Source organism: Myotis nattereri (genome assembly GCF_964212035.1).
Source record: "Myotis nattereri genome assembly, chromosome: 4".
Lineage (NCBI taxonomy): Eukaryota > Metazoa > Chordata > Mammalia > Chiroptera > Vespertilionidae > Myotis > Myotis nattereri.
The window spans coordinates 68,302,495-68,320,268 of record NC_138079.1 but is presented as its reverse complement, the minus strand read 5'-3'; the positions used below and the strand labels follow the sequence as shown (position 1 = coordinate 68,320,268).

The following is a 17,774-nucleotide window of genomic DNA, read 5'->3' as shown; positions in this document are numbered from 1 at the left end:
GGGTTAACTACCAAAATCAGTGCAAAGTATGATTTTATGATGTAAGACTATGAGAGAGCCCACAAAAATGCATTAAAAAATAGCTTACCTTGTCCTAGCGTGTTTGGCTTACTGATTAGAGCGCTGGCCCTCAAACTGTAGGCTCTCAAGTTCAATTCCTGGTCAAGGGCATGAACTTTGGTTGCAGGCTGGATCCCCAGCCTGGTCAATGTGCATGCAGGAGGCAACCAATGGACGTCTCTCTCACAGTGATGTTTATCTCTCTGTCTCTCCCCTGTGACGATAAATAAACAACAAAAAAGTAGCTTGCTTTTTTGGGCTTTTCATGTGTTTAGTAATTGGCTAGAGATACTAACCTGAGGGGCTAAATGTAGACATAACCAAAATTTTGCCTAAAAATTGTGTGCGGGGGTCTATAAAGGCATACCTCGTTTTATTGTACTTGGCTTTATTGCACTTCACAGATGTTGCATCTTTTACAAACTGAATGCAAGACCCTCCACCAGCAAAAAGATTACTAGTACAACTCGCTTTATATCGGTAGTCTGGAACCAAACCTGTAATAAGGTATGCTTGTCTAGTTAAATGTGAATTGTTTTCCAACATGTAAACACGGGATTTCATAGCAGAAGAAGATGTGGATTTCTGCTTCTTGAAAATTTGAAGTATCTCAGAATCCTGGACCTGCATTGCATTTTCATTGCCATCAGTCAGCTAGGCTAGGGTCTGTCCCTTAAGTGGGGCCACTCCTCCAATCTGCAGCAGCATCCAACTTGCCTATTTCCCTTATGCATGTTACCAGCAAAGCCCACATATGCATTTGAGTTTGCTACCCCTGCTTTAGGCAATTTTCTTAGGACTATCTGTCATAATCTTGGAGTTTTTATTATCTCTAGAAAATAAAGTCCTTTGAAGATAGTTCTACATAGGTCATTGGTTGCATTTATACCATCTCGGAATTTGCCGGGGTTCAGCCCCGGGGGTCCAGGGGTTCTCAAAGGTGTGGACGGAGTAGGCGAAGAATGTTTTACACGGAGACAGCCTTCAGAACTCTCTAACTCTCTTTAGTCTCCGTGGATCTTCCTGTGCCTAGTTGAGGCCACAGAGAGAGATCCCAAGACAAACTGAGCCTTTATTTTATAGTCAGAGGTAAACAAGGTAGTGGTTACCATAGTTACACTGTTTTTGTGAGTTTCACTTGTTTTGACCATAGTTACACTGTTCTTGTGAGTTTCACTTGTTTTGGCCACTTGCTGCACCTCCCTCAGCCCATTGGCTTCCCAGATAAGATCTAGGGAGCGTGATAAGGTCAAGCCTAACTATGCTAAGAGGACTGTGCCCTCTAAGCTGGGACTTGTTTGTGACTTTGCCAACAGGTCAGTCCGAGGCTTAACCCTATATTGGCTCCCCACAGGAATTATCTACCTCTTTACATCTTTTTTTGTTAATAAAATGAACCTCCTTATAAATTAGGTACTGTAATGGTTTTCTACTGCTATTGCAACATCATCACAAACTTAGTGGCTTAAAGCAATACAAATTTTATTTTCCTACAGTTCTATAGCTCAGAAGTCAAGCAGCTTTACTGCACTAAAATCAAGATATCAGCAGGGCCGTTTCTTTCTGTAAGTTCTCAGTAGATAAGATCTGTTTTACTGGATTTTCCTTCTAGATACTGCTGTGGCTTGGTATCCCTTTCCTCCATCTTCAAAGCCAGCAAAGGCAGCCTTAATTCTTCTATCTCTTAGCACTCTGACCTATTTCTCTTGTACTTTGAAGGACTCAAGTGATTAGTAACGTCTCCATCTCTAGGTTATAACCTTAGGGCTAAATCTATCTATAGAGTCTCTTTTGCCATGTAGTCATAGGTTCTGGGGATTAGGATGAGGACCTCTGTGAGGTCATTCTGCCTACCACAGTTTGCCCACTTGCTTGAAATGAGCCATGCCTATCCCACATGCAAAGTAGGTTCACCCCATCCCAAGATCCCCAAAGTCTCATCCCATCACAATGTCAACTGAAATTCCAAAAATCTTATCTAAATTATATCTCATCATTTAAATTCAGTATGGGTAAGCCTTTATTATAATCCATCCTGAACATAATTATTCCCAATATTTATACCTGTTCAACATAAATTAAAAACCTGCCCAAAGTTATCCAGCCAAGAAATTATAGAGCTAGAATTTGATTCCAAGCCACTTTCCTTTAAAACTCATTCTCTTTAAACTCAAGCCTTTCAGGGTAAGAGAAACCTAGGCCACTTCCAATTTTTGTTTTCTATCTTTAAACAACGATATTATGGTATATGTATATGTTATGTATGTGTGGTATATTTAAATGTTTAATATCTTGCACTTTTAACACACAAATGTGGTCATACCCTATGTGTTACAAGTAATGGCCAAATCTGATTTGAGGATCCTTGTGCCTGTGAGGCTCAACCTAAATGGCTGCACTGGTGGTCCTGGCTGTCCTGGCCGTCCTGCCCACCTTGACATCACGACTGGCTCTGTTCTCTGCTGCCCATGACAGTGTTCACAGAGAAGCAGGCATCCTTCTCCTCGAGGAGCTCAGCACATGCTTGGGTTGATGAAATGTATGCACATACGGCAAGGCAGTGGAGCCATCAAGGGCTCAAAGGGATGATGTAGGAGGGAGAAGGAGCATTGAGGGCTGGAATCATGCTTGTTGCTAAAGGTGAATGGATGTAAAAGAAGAGGATAAGGAGCTGAGACTAGAAGAGGAGGAATGAGCCCTGTGTGAGGAAACAGTGAAGGGTGGTGGTGAGCCCTAAGCACTCAGGACCTCCCATCTTACCTACAGCTCAAGCTTCAGCACTTCTGTTCCCTCTGCCTGGCATGTCCTTCTCCAAGCTCTTTCCATGGCTGGTTCTTCTTGCCCTTTCAATGTCAGCCCAGATGCCATCTACCCAGAAAGGGATTCCACAACTACTCTACCTGAACATAAAATCTCCAGGCTATCTTCATCCAATTTCACTGGCACACTTATGGTTATCTGAAAACTGTCATTTCTTTTTTCACATTCTACAGTAAGATGCAAGCCCCATGGGGGTAGAAGCAGTGTTTCATTTACTGCTATATCCTGAGCTCTGAGACCATGTTTGACGCAAAGGGGCTATTCAATGGATATTTATGAAATGAATGGAAAAACCCTCAGTATCCTTACATAAGAGTTGTATTAACAAACCCTTGATGCTAAGTTGTCTGCTACATACTACCAAAGTGTGTGCCATGTTATTTTTTTTAAGTATAGAAGTCTATACTTAAGTTTTCAGTCACAGACTTATTTCTTCTGTGGACTATGTCAGAAGCTTATCGTTTGGTATGGGTTCATTAATCATATACTTAGACAAACTAATTAATGATTTGGGCTTTTATGTGTATTTCATAGGAAGATGCAGCATTAATTACCCCATTTAGCAGTGGTGTTTAGCCTTTTTTTCTCTGACTAACAATCTCTGAATGCTAAAGAACTTCTCTTCAGAAAGACTAGCATACAACAAATGTGCACACAATTTCAGAAGAGATTTCTGGACCTTCTGAAACCCATTAGGTGCCCCATTTAAAGAACCCTGTCGTATATGAGTCAAGATGTATGGGAAGTAGCTGGTGGCTATTTCACTTCGTTTTCTGAAATAGGAGGGCATTAGCAAGCTGGGCAACTAGTTAATCTTTTAAATGTTACAACAGGGTTTCTAGGAAACACCAGAGACCGTTGCTACTTTGTCCAAGGCACGTCCACACATTGCACAAGATCTGTTTTCTGTCTTTCTAAAACCATTTCAGGAAAAAAATGTTTCATAATATTATTTATCCACTTAGTAGATGCTTTTTTAAAAAAGTGTATGTGGAATAGTGACATAAATCAGATACAGAGGACAAATATTATATGACTAGAGGCCCGGTGCACAAAAATTTGTGCACTCGGGGGGGAGTGGGGAGTCCCTCAGCCCGGCCTGTGCCCTCTCGCAGTCTGGGACCCCTTGGGAGATAACGACCTGCTGGCTTAGGCCTGCTCCTGGGTGGCAGAGGGCAGGCCCAATCCCTAGGTGCAGCCCCTGGTTGGGCTCAGAGCAGGGCCAATTGGGGAGTTGGGGCGCCGCCCCCTGTCATGCACAGAGCAGAGCGGATTGGGAGGTTGTGATGCCACCCTCAGTCACGCTCAGGATAGGGCCGATTGGGGGGTTGGGGCACCGCCCCCTGTCACACTCAAGGCAGGGTCGATGGGGAGGTTGTGGCGCCACCCCCTGTCACGCACAGAGCAGGGCCCATCAGGGGGTTGGGGAGCTCCCCCCTGTCACTCACAGAGTAGGGCCGATAGGGGAGTTGGCACACAGCCCCCTGTCACACACAGAGCAGGGCGGATCAGGGGGTTGGGGCGCCGCCCTCTATCACCCACAGAGCAGGGTCGATCAGGGGGTTGGGGCGCCGCCACTGTCACACTCAGGGCAGGGCCGATGGGGAGGTTATGGCTCTACCCCATCACACACAGAGCAGGGCCCATGGGGGGGGGGGGCGCCGCCCTCTATCACCCACAGAGCAGGGCCGATCAGGGGGTTGGGGTGCCTTCACCTGTCACGAACAGACCAGGGCCGATAGGGAGGTTGTGGCCCTGCTCCCTGCCACACATAGAGCCACAGGGCAATCAGGGGGTTTGGGCACTGCCCCCTGTCACACTGATCCCGGTGCCAGGAGGCCTCTCAGCTCCGCTGATCCCAGTGCTGGGAGGCATATTACCCTTTTACTATATAGGATAGAGGCCTGGTGCACGGGTGGGGGCCGGCTGGTTTGCCCTGAAGGGTGTCCTGGATCAGGGTGGGGGTCCCCACTGGGGTGCCTGGCCAGCCTGGATGAGGGGATGATGGCTGTTTGCAGCTGGTCACACACCCTTCAGGGTGGGGGTCCCCACTGGGGTGCCTGGCCAGTCTGGGTGAGGGGCTGAGGGCTGTTTTCAGGCTGGGACTGAAGCTCCCAACTGCTCCTTTTTTTCTTTCTTTTTTTTTTTATTCTCGGCCAGCTTTAGCTCTGAGGCTCCAGCTCTTAGGCCTCCGCTGCTGAAAGCAGGTATCTGGTTTGTTTTGGTTCTCGAAACTGTATCAACTCCAGCTCTGAGATCCCAGCCGGCTGAAAGCTGGTTTCTGGGGTTTTGTTTAGCATCTACATTTGTTACAATGTTTGAAACTGCAGGCTCAGAGGCCTGCAGTGGCAGGCGGGGAACGTTGGAGTCCTCCGTCACTGAAGCAAGCAAGTCTCATGTTAGTTTCAAGCTGCCTGGCTGCCGGCCGCCATCTTGGCTGGCAGTTAATTTGCATATTGCCCTGATTAGCCAATGGGAAGGGTAGCGGTCGTACGCCAATTACCATGTTTCTCTTTTATTAGTGTAGATTCCACTTATACAAGGTACCTAAAATAGTCCATAGAGACAGAAAGTAGACTAGTGATTACTGGGGCAGTGGGGGTTGAGGGGTGGGAGGAGTTTTTGCTTAATGGCTGCAGAGTTTCTTTTGGAGATGATTAAAATAATTTGGGTATAGATAGTTGTAATGGGCCCACCACATTGTGAATGTATTTGATACACCAGATTGTACATTTATGAATGGTTAAAATGATAAATATGTTATATATATTTTTTTCCCCACCATAAAAAGGTTCTTTCCTTAAAAAAGGTACACGTGGGAGAAAGTGTACATATGATGTGTGGGTGTCTTGTGTTGGAATAGGAAAGACCTATCATAGAAAATGGAATAGGTAAGAAGGCATATGGCGAAAAGTCTCCTCTCTGCGGGCTCTCAGCTTCCCTCTCTAGAGGAAACCTGTATTACCAGTTTCTTGTGTTTTCTCGTGTATCCTTCCCAGTGTGTATACAAAGTGTAGCATCCTAAACTTCATGCTTATGAGGAGACCTTTCCATATCAGAATACAAACAGTTTTTGCATTCTTGTGTCCTGCTGGCTGTGTGGTATGAACGTACCATAGTTCGGTTCACCAGTCCTCTACTGATGGACTTTGATGTGATTTCCAACCTTTTCCAATTGCAAACAATTCTGCAATGAATAACCACATACATAATGTCATTTCACAAATGTCAGTTGATCATTTCTTTATTATGAAACCACTAAGATAACTAAGCCCCAGGAAATGAGGTAATGGGAGAAGGTCATGGCAAGCCATCCTGGCTGAAGAGTAACCCTTCTGTGCAGAATCTATCACCTGATGTCATCTCTACTTAAATTCAACCATTTCCACTCTGCTTATTACTTAATTAAGCGTGTTTTGTGAGCCCTCCAAGGCTGCCAGAAGCTTAATACTCACAGAGATTAGTTATTGCTTGCAAGAAAGCCCAGGGAAAGTCCATGTGTTTGTGACAAAACTAATGATGTAGTCATGGTCACATTGCAGTTCTGCCCGTGCTCAGTAGAAAAGTTATGCGTTCCTGTTTTTGTTTTCATCACTGAGCTTTTTGGGTGGTTGAAGATGTGGCAGACAGCTTCATGTGCTATTTGAAAGAATGCCTCAGAGGTTGCTTAATGAGGGGCATTTGTTTATTTTTTTAATAATTCACACAGAGACAGCAAAGAAGCTGTGAGACACAGAGATCTACTGAATATGGTTCTGAGCACTGATTTAAGCCTGTATCAGTCTGAGAGATACAGTGGGGCCTTGACTTACGAGTTTAATTCATTCGTTCCGTGATGGAGCTCGTAACTCAAATTACTCGTATGTCAAATCAAAAGTGAACAAGTGAGACACGTGATGCTGGGCTGATGTGGCGTTCACTGTAACGTTCGCTGCGCCAACTATCGGTGGGGTGTCTGAAGCTGGCTCGTAACCCGAATTTTAGCTCGCAACTCAAAGCAAAAAATCGGCCGAGAGATGGCTCGTATCTCGAAAAACTCGTTAGTCTGGACACTCGTAAGTCAAGGCCCCACTGTATCTATATATAAGCTCAAGGAAATGGTCACCTACTTAAAATACTTATATCTATACACTATAGTGCTATGTATAATGTTTACCTAAAAGCACAACCAGAAAAATTCCTTGCACATGACAGGTAGAAATATTATAGAACTAGGAAATAATCTAATGAAACTGAAGATTGATTAGCCTTCAATGCCAAGATCCCTCCTAGGCATATCATAGCAAGAAGAATTGTCATTACAAAAATAGATCACTGTGATGTACCTTTCAGCAAAAGCTGTAGGATAATCATGAGTTTATGCAGGATTCGTCTAACTGATAAATATAAAATAATCATATTATGGAATCATAAGATGAAATGTACTTGAGTGAGCATTTAGCCAAACAAGCCTTTTGATAAATGAAGAAATTGAGGCAGGTAAGGTTAAGGTAAACCAACATACCTGAGCAACGTTGTGCTAGTGCAGGTTCATACAACCCCATGGGAGGTGATGTTCAGGAATTTTGCAAGCTGATTGGCAGGTTAAAATTGGCCCTATTGAGAGGGCTTACACTGTGGGAAACTATCATTGCTACAGATCAGGGTAATTCTCTTTCCCCAGGGAGTCTGTTGTCAAACATTTGCCAGCATACCATTTTATCTAAGGCTATTCAACCAATTCAAAATAAAGACAAGGTGCCCTAACCGGTTTGGCTCAGTGGATAGAGTGCCGGCCTGTGGACTGAAGAGTCCCAGGTTCGATTCCTGTCAAGGCATGTACCTTGGTTGTGGGCACATCCCCAGTAAGGGGTGTGCAGGAGGCAGCTGATCATGATCGATGTTTCTAACTCTCTATCCCTCTCCCTGCCTCTCTGTAAAAAAAAAAAAAATCAATAAAATGTATTAAAAAAAATAAAGACAGGGTTTGCCTGGTCTATTTAAATATACATTTTTATTTTTTAATTTTTATTGGACTTCTGAATTTTTAAGTTACTTTTGTATATATAGATATACATTATTGTCACCTCAGAGAAATCCTTTGAGGTAAGACAGGGATATTATTTCTCCCTGCCTCATTTCAGAGATGAGAACATTTAGGCACATGTAGATGACATATTTTACCCTAGGACACACAAGTAGGTAATGGAAAAACCCAAATAAATGTTGGTTCTGCCCAGGACACACTGTACCTTTGGCAAAAGAGAAAAAATTATTAAGTAGGAACAGAAAGTCAACAATGTTACCAGTGCAATGGTACCTCTATGGCTTTTCTATCTAAAATCCATCATTTGGTTCCTGACTTCATAGTTTAAAAAATTCCTCAAGAAGTACTTAGGCTGAATGGAATAGTGAAGAGTCTTATTTTTCCTGAGTGAATCCAATTAATTATTATGTCATAGCAGAGCTTGGGTCTGGCCTGTGCTTTTATTCCTACTTATTTGACAGGGCACAGGTTATAAACTTAGGGACTATGTTCATAGATCTACCCCATGGCACCAGTTCATTATTGTTTTGATTAGGACTCACTCAATTGCAAGTACAAAATGTGACTCAAACTAGCTTGACCAAAACAAGTTCATATAACTATAAAGTTCAGTAGATTCTCAAGCAAGGGTGGCTTGAGGGGTTCAAACATCTTTTAAGACTCTGTCTTGCTCTCCACCTTTCTTGACTCTAAAGTCTACCCTTGTGGTGTTAAGATGACTCCCAATATCTTCAGGCTTACAATTTTAGTTTCAATTTTGGTGCAATAAGGGGCTATATCTTCACAGTGTTTTCATAGAAGTTAGGAATTTAGCAATAAGGGCTCTGATTGTATCACATTCCCATCCCTGATGCACCCACTATGGCCAACAGGGTATGATCTTTGCTCTGGCCCAAGTCATGTGTTTGCCTCTGCAGTCAGGAGTGGAAACAGCCTACCAAATCAGATGGGTTGGTGTGAGGGGTCACCAAGGAAAATCAGAATCTCTTATAAGAAGAAATAGGGAGGGGCCGATTAGATGCTAGGCAGACAAAATCAATAGATTTCTACTACATAGGAACTGAATAGCTCAATAGATATTTGTTAAGTTAATGAGTGAAGAAATGAATCAAAGATCATAGAAACGAAATCACCTTTTTATTCCTAATAACACTATTTCAAACAATTCAAGGGCAGTTTTTCTTTGTCTTACTGGTGAAACTTACAAAACACCCTATCACTCCAAAAAACAGAGGACTTTACACACCCAAGGAAACCACCATCAGTTCTAACCCATGTCAAGATTCTTCCACTAGAATTATAGCTCTGTGCATAGGAGGCAAGTGAGGCTTTCCCATTGTCCCAGAATCTAGCTAAATCATAAGGTTAAAAATAAAAGATGTCAAATACTCCCATATTCTAAAGAGAATAGACATAGTCTCTAAGAGATTGGAGTAAGAATTTCCCTTCAGGGTTTATTAGGAGCTGGCAGACCTGTTGTCCTAGTAGCAACCCTATCCCATCACTCTTCCCCAGCCTGCATAAGATAGGGCTGAGGAGTTGGAGTTTGCATTGCCATTGTGAGTTACTCAAATCCCTCTCCTGAATCTATATGACTGCATTTAGCCTGTTAGAATCACATTCCAGCTCCTGCTATGACCACACCTCTTATGTCTCCTGCCCACTGCCCCTCTCCACCCCCCACTCCTCAATCCAATCCTCCCTCCCCCTCCCCAGCTGAGCCAGATTTTCCATTCAGATCTTAGGCCTCCTGGTGCTTTGGCCAAATAACACTTTCCCACTTCACTGGTTTTGTTCTCCTGTCTCCTGCCTAAAATACACTCTGCCCCAGTACCCTGCCTTCTGAGGGTAATAGCAACTCCTCTCTCAGGCCCAGCTCAAAAATCCTTTCAGAAGTGTTCCCAGTGGGAGGGAATCTCTTCATTTTGGGGCTTCCATGAAATTTAACTTTATTGTAGCACTTGCCACTTTCTGCTCTAGGTTACAGAAATTTGTGTTTGATCTACCACCATATAACACAGTGATTCTCAACCTTCCTAATGCCGCGACCCTTTAATATAGTTCCTCATGTTGTGGTGACCCCCAACCATAAAATTATTTTCGTTGCTACTTCATAACTGTAATTTTACTACTGTTATGAGTCATAAGGTAAATATCTGATAGGCAGGATGTATTTTCATTGTTACAAATTGAACATAATTAAAGCATAGTGATTAATCAAAAAAACAATATGTAATTATATATGTGTTTTCCGATGGTCTTAGGCGACCCCTGTGAAAGGGTCATTCGACTCCCAAAGGGGTCGCGATCCACAGGTTGAGAACTGCTGATATAACAGATGCCCCAGATGCTGGGCAGCCCCAAAACAGAGCCCATTCAATGGGCCACAGCTAATTCTTGTTGTAGTGTGTTGTAGCAAGACATCTTTTTAAAGAGTACTAATTTGTGTCTTTCTTTTGCTACTTTAGAGAAATCAGAAAGAATACTGGCCATTGAAAAAAAAATTTTTCTGATTATATTTCCCTGTCTGATTTCAGGGGCTTCTGAACAATCTCTTCTACCCCACCTCCCCTTGTTTTGTTCTTTTCAAAGGCTTAAAAGGAAGAGATGATAGTAGGTGTTCAGGGGCTGGGTAGGGTGGGAGGCAGGCTCCTAGATGCCTTTGTGGATGGTAGCTGAATGGAAAGGACTTGGAAGTATTTGGAAAAGAGTGAACTTGTGGTACACCTCGGAGGGCTGTACTGAGAACTGGTGTCAGCTTTGGCACAAAGCAGGATCTTTCCAAGGACCACGCAGACTTAAGCAACAAGCTTATCCGTGTCTACAAGGTGAACTGACCTAGAGGCACTTACTTCCTCAGCATCACATAAGCTTCTCAGACATTTGTGTAACCCTGAGAGGGGGAAGAAAGCCCCTCCAATAAAGACTAACATTGAGTTTCCCACCAGGTAGGGTATTGGCCAAGACTTGGAATTAATCTGGTTCACAGAGAAATAAAATAATACAGCTTCCAATCTTTCATAAGATCCCGGCTGTTGTGTTGATTCAAAAGGGATTTTCTTTCAAGCTTAGTTCCGATTCATAGACTTACACTCCACTGAACCACAGGGTAAGAATCTGCTGGGAGCAACTGGGTTTCTAACTCAAAAAGGTTTGAATTGTGAGCAAGAGCACAGACAAATAATATAAAAACAGAGGATGATGTCATCCAGGAGTTAGCTGAGCCCCTGCAGGCTATGGAGCTGAGAGCTGCACTTTGCCTTGCCTTCTTCTGAAAATGTGCACTTCTGCATTATGGCAGCTTATAAAATAGTCATTTTTGGTCCCTGGCAGGCAATAGACACTTATCAGAGGTTCAAATTTTACACCGTCATCAACAAATATAGTAGTTGTATACCTCCTGTAAACATATGTTAAATATAGAAGCCTTCAAATCTTTGTCAGGTAAGGAGATGAATAAGTGTTATGGGATGCCTTGGTGTTTTTAGAAACTTCGATGACGTTTTAAAAAATGAGAAAATAATGATTTTTTAAAAATGTAGGCACTTTGTGAATTTACTTTTGCAAAAAAAAAATAACTCTTTATTTTGGAAAATATTTTCAGACAGTCTTTTAATAACATAAGTGACAATCAAGGGACCCTCCCCCCCCCCCCCCCCCCCGCTTTTGGGAAAACTGGGATGCTATCATTTATTTCTATACAGATGTTGAGATAAATAAGCTAAATGCTCTGGGTGATCATGAAAATTGATTTTATGTCTCTGCAGACTTTGTTGTTTCTTTGGAATAAATGGATCTTTTCTCTGGATAGATGGCGTGCATGGTCAAGCTGGGGCCCATGGGAGACTAGCTACAGAGACTATAGGAGAGACAAGACAGCCTCACAGTCACCTCCCTCTGCAGAAGAAAGGGTGGGAGGTAACTGGCCTGGCTTGACAAGACTTTGTAGGCCTTTTTCTCTCGGTGTTGTTCAAGACAGAGTATGCCACGCTTCTGGTAATGCAGGTGGACTGTGTTTCTTTGTGTGTCCTGCTGGAGCCAGAGGCCAGATCACATCAGGAGATAGAGGGAGGGATGGGGTTGGCAGGCTTTCGCTGAAGGGACTGCATGTTTCCTCTCAGTCACTCTGAGAAGAGGCAGGTTGTGGCTGCGGGAAAGACAAGGTGGGGCACAGACTAGAAGGGGGTGAAAAATCTCTTCTTCCCCAGCAGAAGGGCATAAAATGCGGAGCACGTCTGAGCATTTCTGTAGGGGAGAGGGCTGCTTCCTCCAGGTGGAAGCAGGAGGCAGCCTAAGGGACCTCAGAGCAGGTCTGAGTTTGGAGTTTCAGGGGAGCCACATGCAGCAGTATGATGAGGCACTGTACCATGTAAAGTCCATTTCACTGTGCCCAAACCCGCGGTGATGTCTTGTTCATTTCCACTTAGTTTTTGCAGGGCTGTGAGGGATCAAGGGAAGGTTTGAGTTGGGCTTGCAAAGAGGCTGTGGAGTCCTCTCCCTGAGGTCAGAGTTGGGGATGCAGTGATGGGGCCAAGGGCCAGTAATCTCCAAGAATCATGGTCAGCAGCATTAGGCTAGGCAGCGAAGAACCAAGGGGACTTGCTGTACCCACAGGAGACAGTATCCTGCATGTTCTCAAAAATACCTAGGGGTTTCTTTGCAAGGACTGGGGTCCAAAATCTTACTAGTGGGTTCTGGAACTTCATCATGAAGGTATTTAATAGAAATGTGGTCATCTAAGATTACAGTTGCAGGCTGGTGAGAAGTTATTTGGATTTATTATAGGCAGTATCTCCAGGTGAGATGGCAGAAGACCAGGCCAAGCAGCTCTCATTCTGTGCCCCGAATCCGTCCTACTTTCTCGTGAGACTCTTCCACTCCACTTCCTGCTGCCATCACCCAGCCTGGCCCCAGGAAATGCTGCTCCTTCTGCAACACTTCAGTCTAAGCAAGGATAAAGCTACTGTCCTTAAATCTCTTGAGCATAGTGTTATATCAATACAAAAAAAAAACAACACCAAACTTGTACTAATATAAATACATTTTGTATTTTATCTCAAAAAAATATATGTAAGCAAACATTGAATTCTAATTAATCATAAACAGGCTGAATTGTTTTAGGCTATATGTTTGAAATTTTTCATAATAAAGTATTGGCAAAAAATACATTGTTTAAAGACATTAAAGACAACTAGAGGCCCGATGCATGAAATTCATGCAAGAGTAGGCCTTCGCAGCCCAGGCTTTGTCCAGAAGGTCATCTGGAAGGTCGTCCAGATGGTCGTTCAGCTGTTCAGCCATTTGGTTGATTTGCATATTATGCTTTTATTATTATACGTACAAAGTTTTTCCATATGAAGCACTTCACTCCACTGCTAGAGCAATTTCACTGGCATCTCTGAGTTCCTTCTCTATGCTCCAGCCTGTCTGCAGGTTGGAAATGTAGGACTCCTTCACTTTATAATTTTCACATACTTTTTCAGAATAGTCATAAAATGATCTCATTTTGGTTCCTTTACCCTCTCTTCACTTCACACAATGCGAAGAAACTGATGAATAAATTTATCTACGGCTATTTTAAAGATTCAAGTAAAAGAGGTCCGAGAAGCCAGTCCAGTCTCTCTCCAGGCAGGAGGTGAAATTCCAGGAAAGTCTCAGCATAAGAGGGTGGCTTTGGAATTGCAGACCCAAGTCCTATAGGGAAGAGCTAAAAGAGGGACCAAGGGATGGAAATCAAAGCCCCTGGCTGACCAGCTGAGCCCAGCTGGCCCCTGGCACTGCTACTTATGCCAGGCTCTAGGGCATGGTCACATATTATTTCACCCCATTTCACAGCAACCTTGTAAGGTTGTGTTTTTAATCCTCATTTTACAGCTAAAGATATCAAAGGCCCAGAGCAAACTGCAAAGTGGCAGACTTCTGATTGGAAGCAAGTTCTGCCTGACTCCATAGTGTGTGCTCTGCCCCTCCAGCAGGTTTTTCTCACACTTGAGCAGACCTGATGAGTATCCTGACTTCAGGCTGATCTGTTCTGATGCTGAGAGCCAGCAAACTGAGCCCTTGGGCATAAAGCTGAGACTCCAAATTCCCCTGGCAAATGGCCCTTATTTTAAAAGTTCTTATTTTTCCATTCCGCTCACGGTAATTTTTGAACTTCTCCTACTTCTAATAAAATAGATATTTTTGTATTATTATTTAAAACAAGGTACAAAGGGTTATTATTGCCTTTCTATTTAACCTGGTGGCGTTTTTATTTCCTCACTCTCTAAATGACAGCTTTAGAATGCAATTACCTTTCTTATCTCCCACCCTCTCCCAATTCCTGTTTTTTGAGATATGCCTAGGAATAGGCATAGTACTTATTTTTCTAAGATGACCTGGAACTCAGTACACCTTTTCAAGGTGATGACTTCAGTCTTTATTTAAACCAGACTGTTGTCCTTTGATTTGAGATGCCTCTTCTACTTGACTATCATACCATTAATTAGATGATCAGTTTCACCTTTCCTCTTTTTCCATTTTTTCACTGAATTACTGAGCTTCAAAATAATCCCTTTTAGGCCCAGAAAGTCCCCTGGATGGTGTAATAGAATCTCTTTGAGTGCTGATTTATTATTAAATTTATATTGTCTTCTGTCTCCTCTAGCAATTACTACTATAGAAGCTAACCCAATTCTGGGTGTTCTGGTTGCTATTCATTCTTTTTTCCCTGCTAGGTTGCCCAAGACCATTTCTTTGTCCACTGTTGGCTTTGTCTGCCCCTGAGGTTTTAGTCAAAATGATAGAGTGAGTGACACTGCAGTTGCAGTGGTCTTTGCTCTGGTGGCCCTGTGCTGGACAAGCAGGCAGACTGGGACCCTTCCTTGATCTAGAGCCAGCGAGGAGCCTTCTGTTTCCACCCTTCGCACCAGTAAAGGCTGCGTTCCTCGGGGAAGGAGAGCAGGGCAGGCTGTGTCCCTGGTGAGCTGGGTGCCCCGGTGCCCAGCAGTTTTTCCTGGGCCACGTGGAAGCAGGTTGGCAGAGTCTGTCCTCCCAGGTCCTGGTGCAAGAACCACAGAAGGAGCCCAGGTGCATTGCAAGAAAAAGGTCTCTCTTTTCTTGGTCTCTGCCTCTGATTCATATTTGCTTTCACTTCCAATTTTAAAATTTTAATCTCATTGAAATGTGCTTCAGTTTTTAAAAATACCCAAGCTTTTTATTTATTATTTATTTATTTTTGCTCTAGAACCAGTGTTTCTCAAGCAATCCACCATGAATTATTATGACCTGGGGGTGGAGGAATTGGAGCCTGGACTTGCTAAAAGCATTCCCAAATCCTAACTGAACCTTAGTGAATCAACAACTAATGGGGGATGGAAGCCTGGAATCAGCAGCTTAAATGTGCCTCCTAAATGATTTTTAAGTACATGCACTAAAAGTTGCGGAACGCTGCTATAGGAATATGAAAATACATACATTTTTAGAATAAAAACTTAAAACATAGCTTCATTTAATTTCCTTGTGGGGTTTTAAATATAAATTTATGGCTCTTGAAACTAGCAGTTTTCTTTTTTTATTGATGTCAAAGAGGAAAGGAGAGGGAGAGAGAAATAGAAACATCAATGATCAGAGAGAATCATTGATCAGCTGCCTCCTGCATGCCTGGGCATGTGCCCTGACGGGGAATTGAACCATGACCTCCATGATTCATGGTCGATACTCAACCACTGAGCCACACTGGCTGGGTAAAACTAGCAGTTTTCAAAGTTCTCAAGATCTTTCATGGAGTCCACAGGTCAAACATTTTTTTAAAGAAATTATACAGTTTTATGATTTTCTCTGTTGCTTCTTCATTCACTACGAATAATTTCACAATAAAACACTTTTAGGCAGCTTCTCTGCTACTTTCTTTGGTTTCCACTTCTTTAGGCAACAATGGCTCCATCTTTAGTAACAAGCCTTTGCTTGTTGAACTATAAGGAAAGCTCATATCACAAAGGGTCCTCGGGAAGGAATGAGTGGCATGTATGCAATGATAGGGGTGCTGGACGTGTGCCCAGGATACTGCACAGCCACCACACCTTGATCACGTTTCACTGTTCTCATGACATGATTAAAATCTTGTTTCTTTCCCAAATTCTGTGGTCTGTGCCTGCAAACTTCACTGATAACAGTGTGCAGATTGGCAGCTATCTGGTCACTTGACATATCTAGAGTTGCTATTTTGGTCTTGAGAAAGTTCTCCCTTTCTTCGTCTACCTTAATTTCAATTCCAGTTTTGAATAGCTCAAGCATTTTGGGATGTCATGGCCAATAGAATTTTCAAGTAAGCTTTGGAAATCTTTTTTCTTTTACTTCTTTAATGGATTAAGCTCGGACATTATTTCTGGTTCAGCTACATAAAAGTCAGGTTTAATTTTATCACCGAAAATCTTCTGAATCCAATTGGTTCCTCCTGAAAACGCAGCTACATGTTTTTCTGCTATTTTACTCTCTGATGCCTGCCCTGTAAATACAGCAACTTTATTGATTTCTGAAAGAAAGGGCGTGGCAAGCTAATAACACTGGCAAATGGCTCCCCTTTGTCCTTCTTCCCCAGTGCCATATCCAGTGTCAAATCAAGATAAAAAAAAAACTTTGCTTTGGATATGTAAAGTTCAGATTTGAAATTTCTTAAGTAAATGAATAGCTTTCTCCACCTCGTATATCTGCCTTGGGTATGAGTGTTTTAAGTAAACATCATCTTCGGGTTTGCTTTCCATAAACTGGTATGACTTTATTTTTTCTACCTTATCTCGTTTTTCATTTGATGCTTTTTCCTTGGCACCTTCTCTTTGTTTTCTTTTCAGGCTTCCTAGCAGCAGCAGCAAAATGCCTTTTAGGCACATGAACACACGCAGAACAAGGATGAAGAGGTGTCTGATAAGCCATCTTGGGAAGACTGCCTTTGAGGTATCAAGACTCTACCAAGGGACCTGAGGGCTGCTGCCACATTGACCATTTGGGATTGTGTTCCAAACTCCTTTTTTTTATAATAGGGAGATGTCATTTGACTTTTTTATACTCATTCTCTTACGAATATGCGGTGGCATTTTCCAGAGGCTAACTGATGAGTGACATCACAACAAACCGAATGTAGAAACAAGTAGGAGGATCTAGCTTTCTTCTATTAAGGTAGACATTAAAAATGTAAAACAATGCCACTCTTCTCATTATATATATTCTGTTTTAAAAAATAGTTATTTTTCATAAAAAATGATATTTATGTTAACATATTGTTGTTTTAAAATAAATTAAGCATTAACATATTTTAATTACTTAGTTTTAATATCCAATATGAATGAATATGATGCACATATCAACAGATATAATTTGCATAAACAAAAGCTGTTTGGGATGTTAAATAATTTGTAAGACAGTAAAGTTGTCCTGAGCCAAAAAGTTTGAGGACTGTTGTCGCATCTGTATTTTTCCTGTATAAACGAATCCTAGAGGATTGCAATGAAAACTCTCTCCTCATCCTGGATCCACTGTACATTCTGATCTTTGTGATTTATGACCAATTAACTGCTTGACCAGGTAAACAAATATACTATTGGGACTTTGGTGAAGCCCCTTGTCTACTCAGGAGTAAACAGTGATAGTTTCTATGAAGACTAAATAAATTTTAAAAAAACAACTTGAAAAACAAGCTCTCAGAATTTCATTCAAGTAGCCAAGTTTAGTCAACACTGAAAGAAGAACAGATGGAACATTATTAAAATAGAGATGTCTTAGGCATGCATAATATGACACAGTAAAAGCAGCGCTGTCCTTGAAGCAAGCGTTTTTAGAGATAAGATTTTTATTTCTTGCTCTCTGATCTTGGGAAAACCAAACTTCTCGGGGT

General features: G+C 42.4%; 1 pseudogene across 1 annotated transcript; it reads right to left on the bottom strand.

The window, feature by feature from the left end:
• Positions 1 to 15,770: 15,770 nt before the first annotated feature.
• LOC308517538 (large ribosomal subunit protein uL1m-like) lies at positions 15,771 to 16,886 on the bottom strand (annotated as a pseudogene). The gene is made up of 2 exons: positions 15,951 to 16,886; positions 15,771 to 15,858 (listed from the first exon to the last, which is right to left on the bottom strand). The product of its transcript is annotated as a large ribosomal subunit protein uL1m-like (transcript).
• Between the last annotated feature and the right edge of the window lie 888 nt (positions 16,887 to 17,774).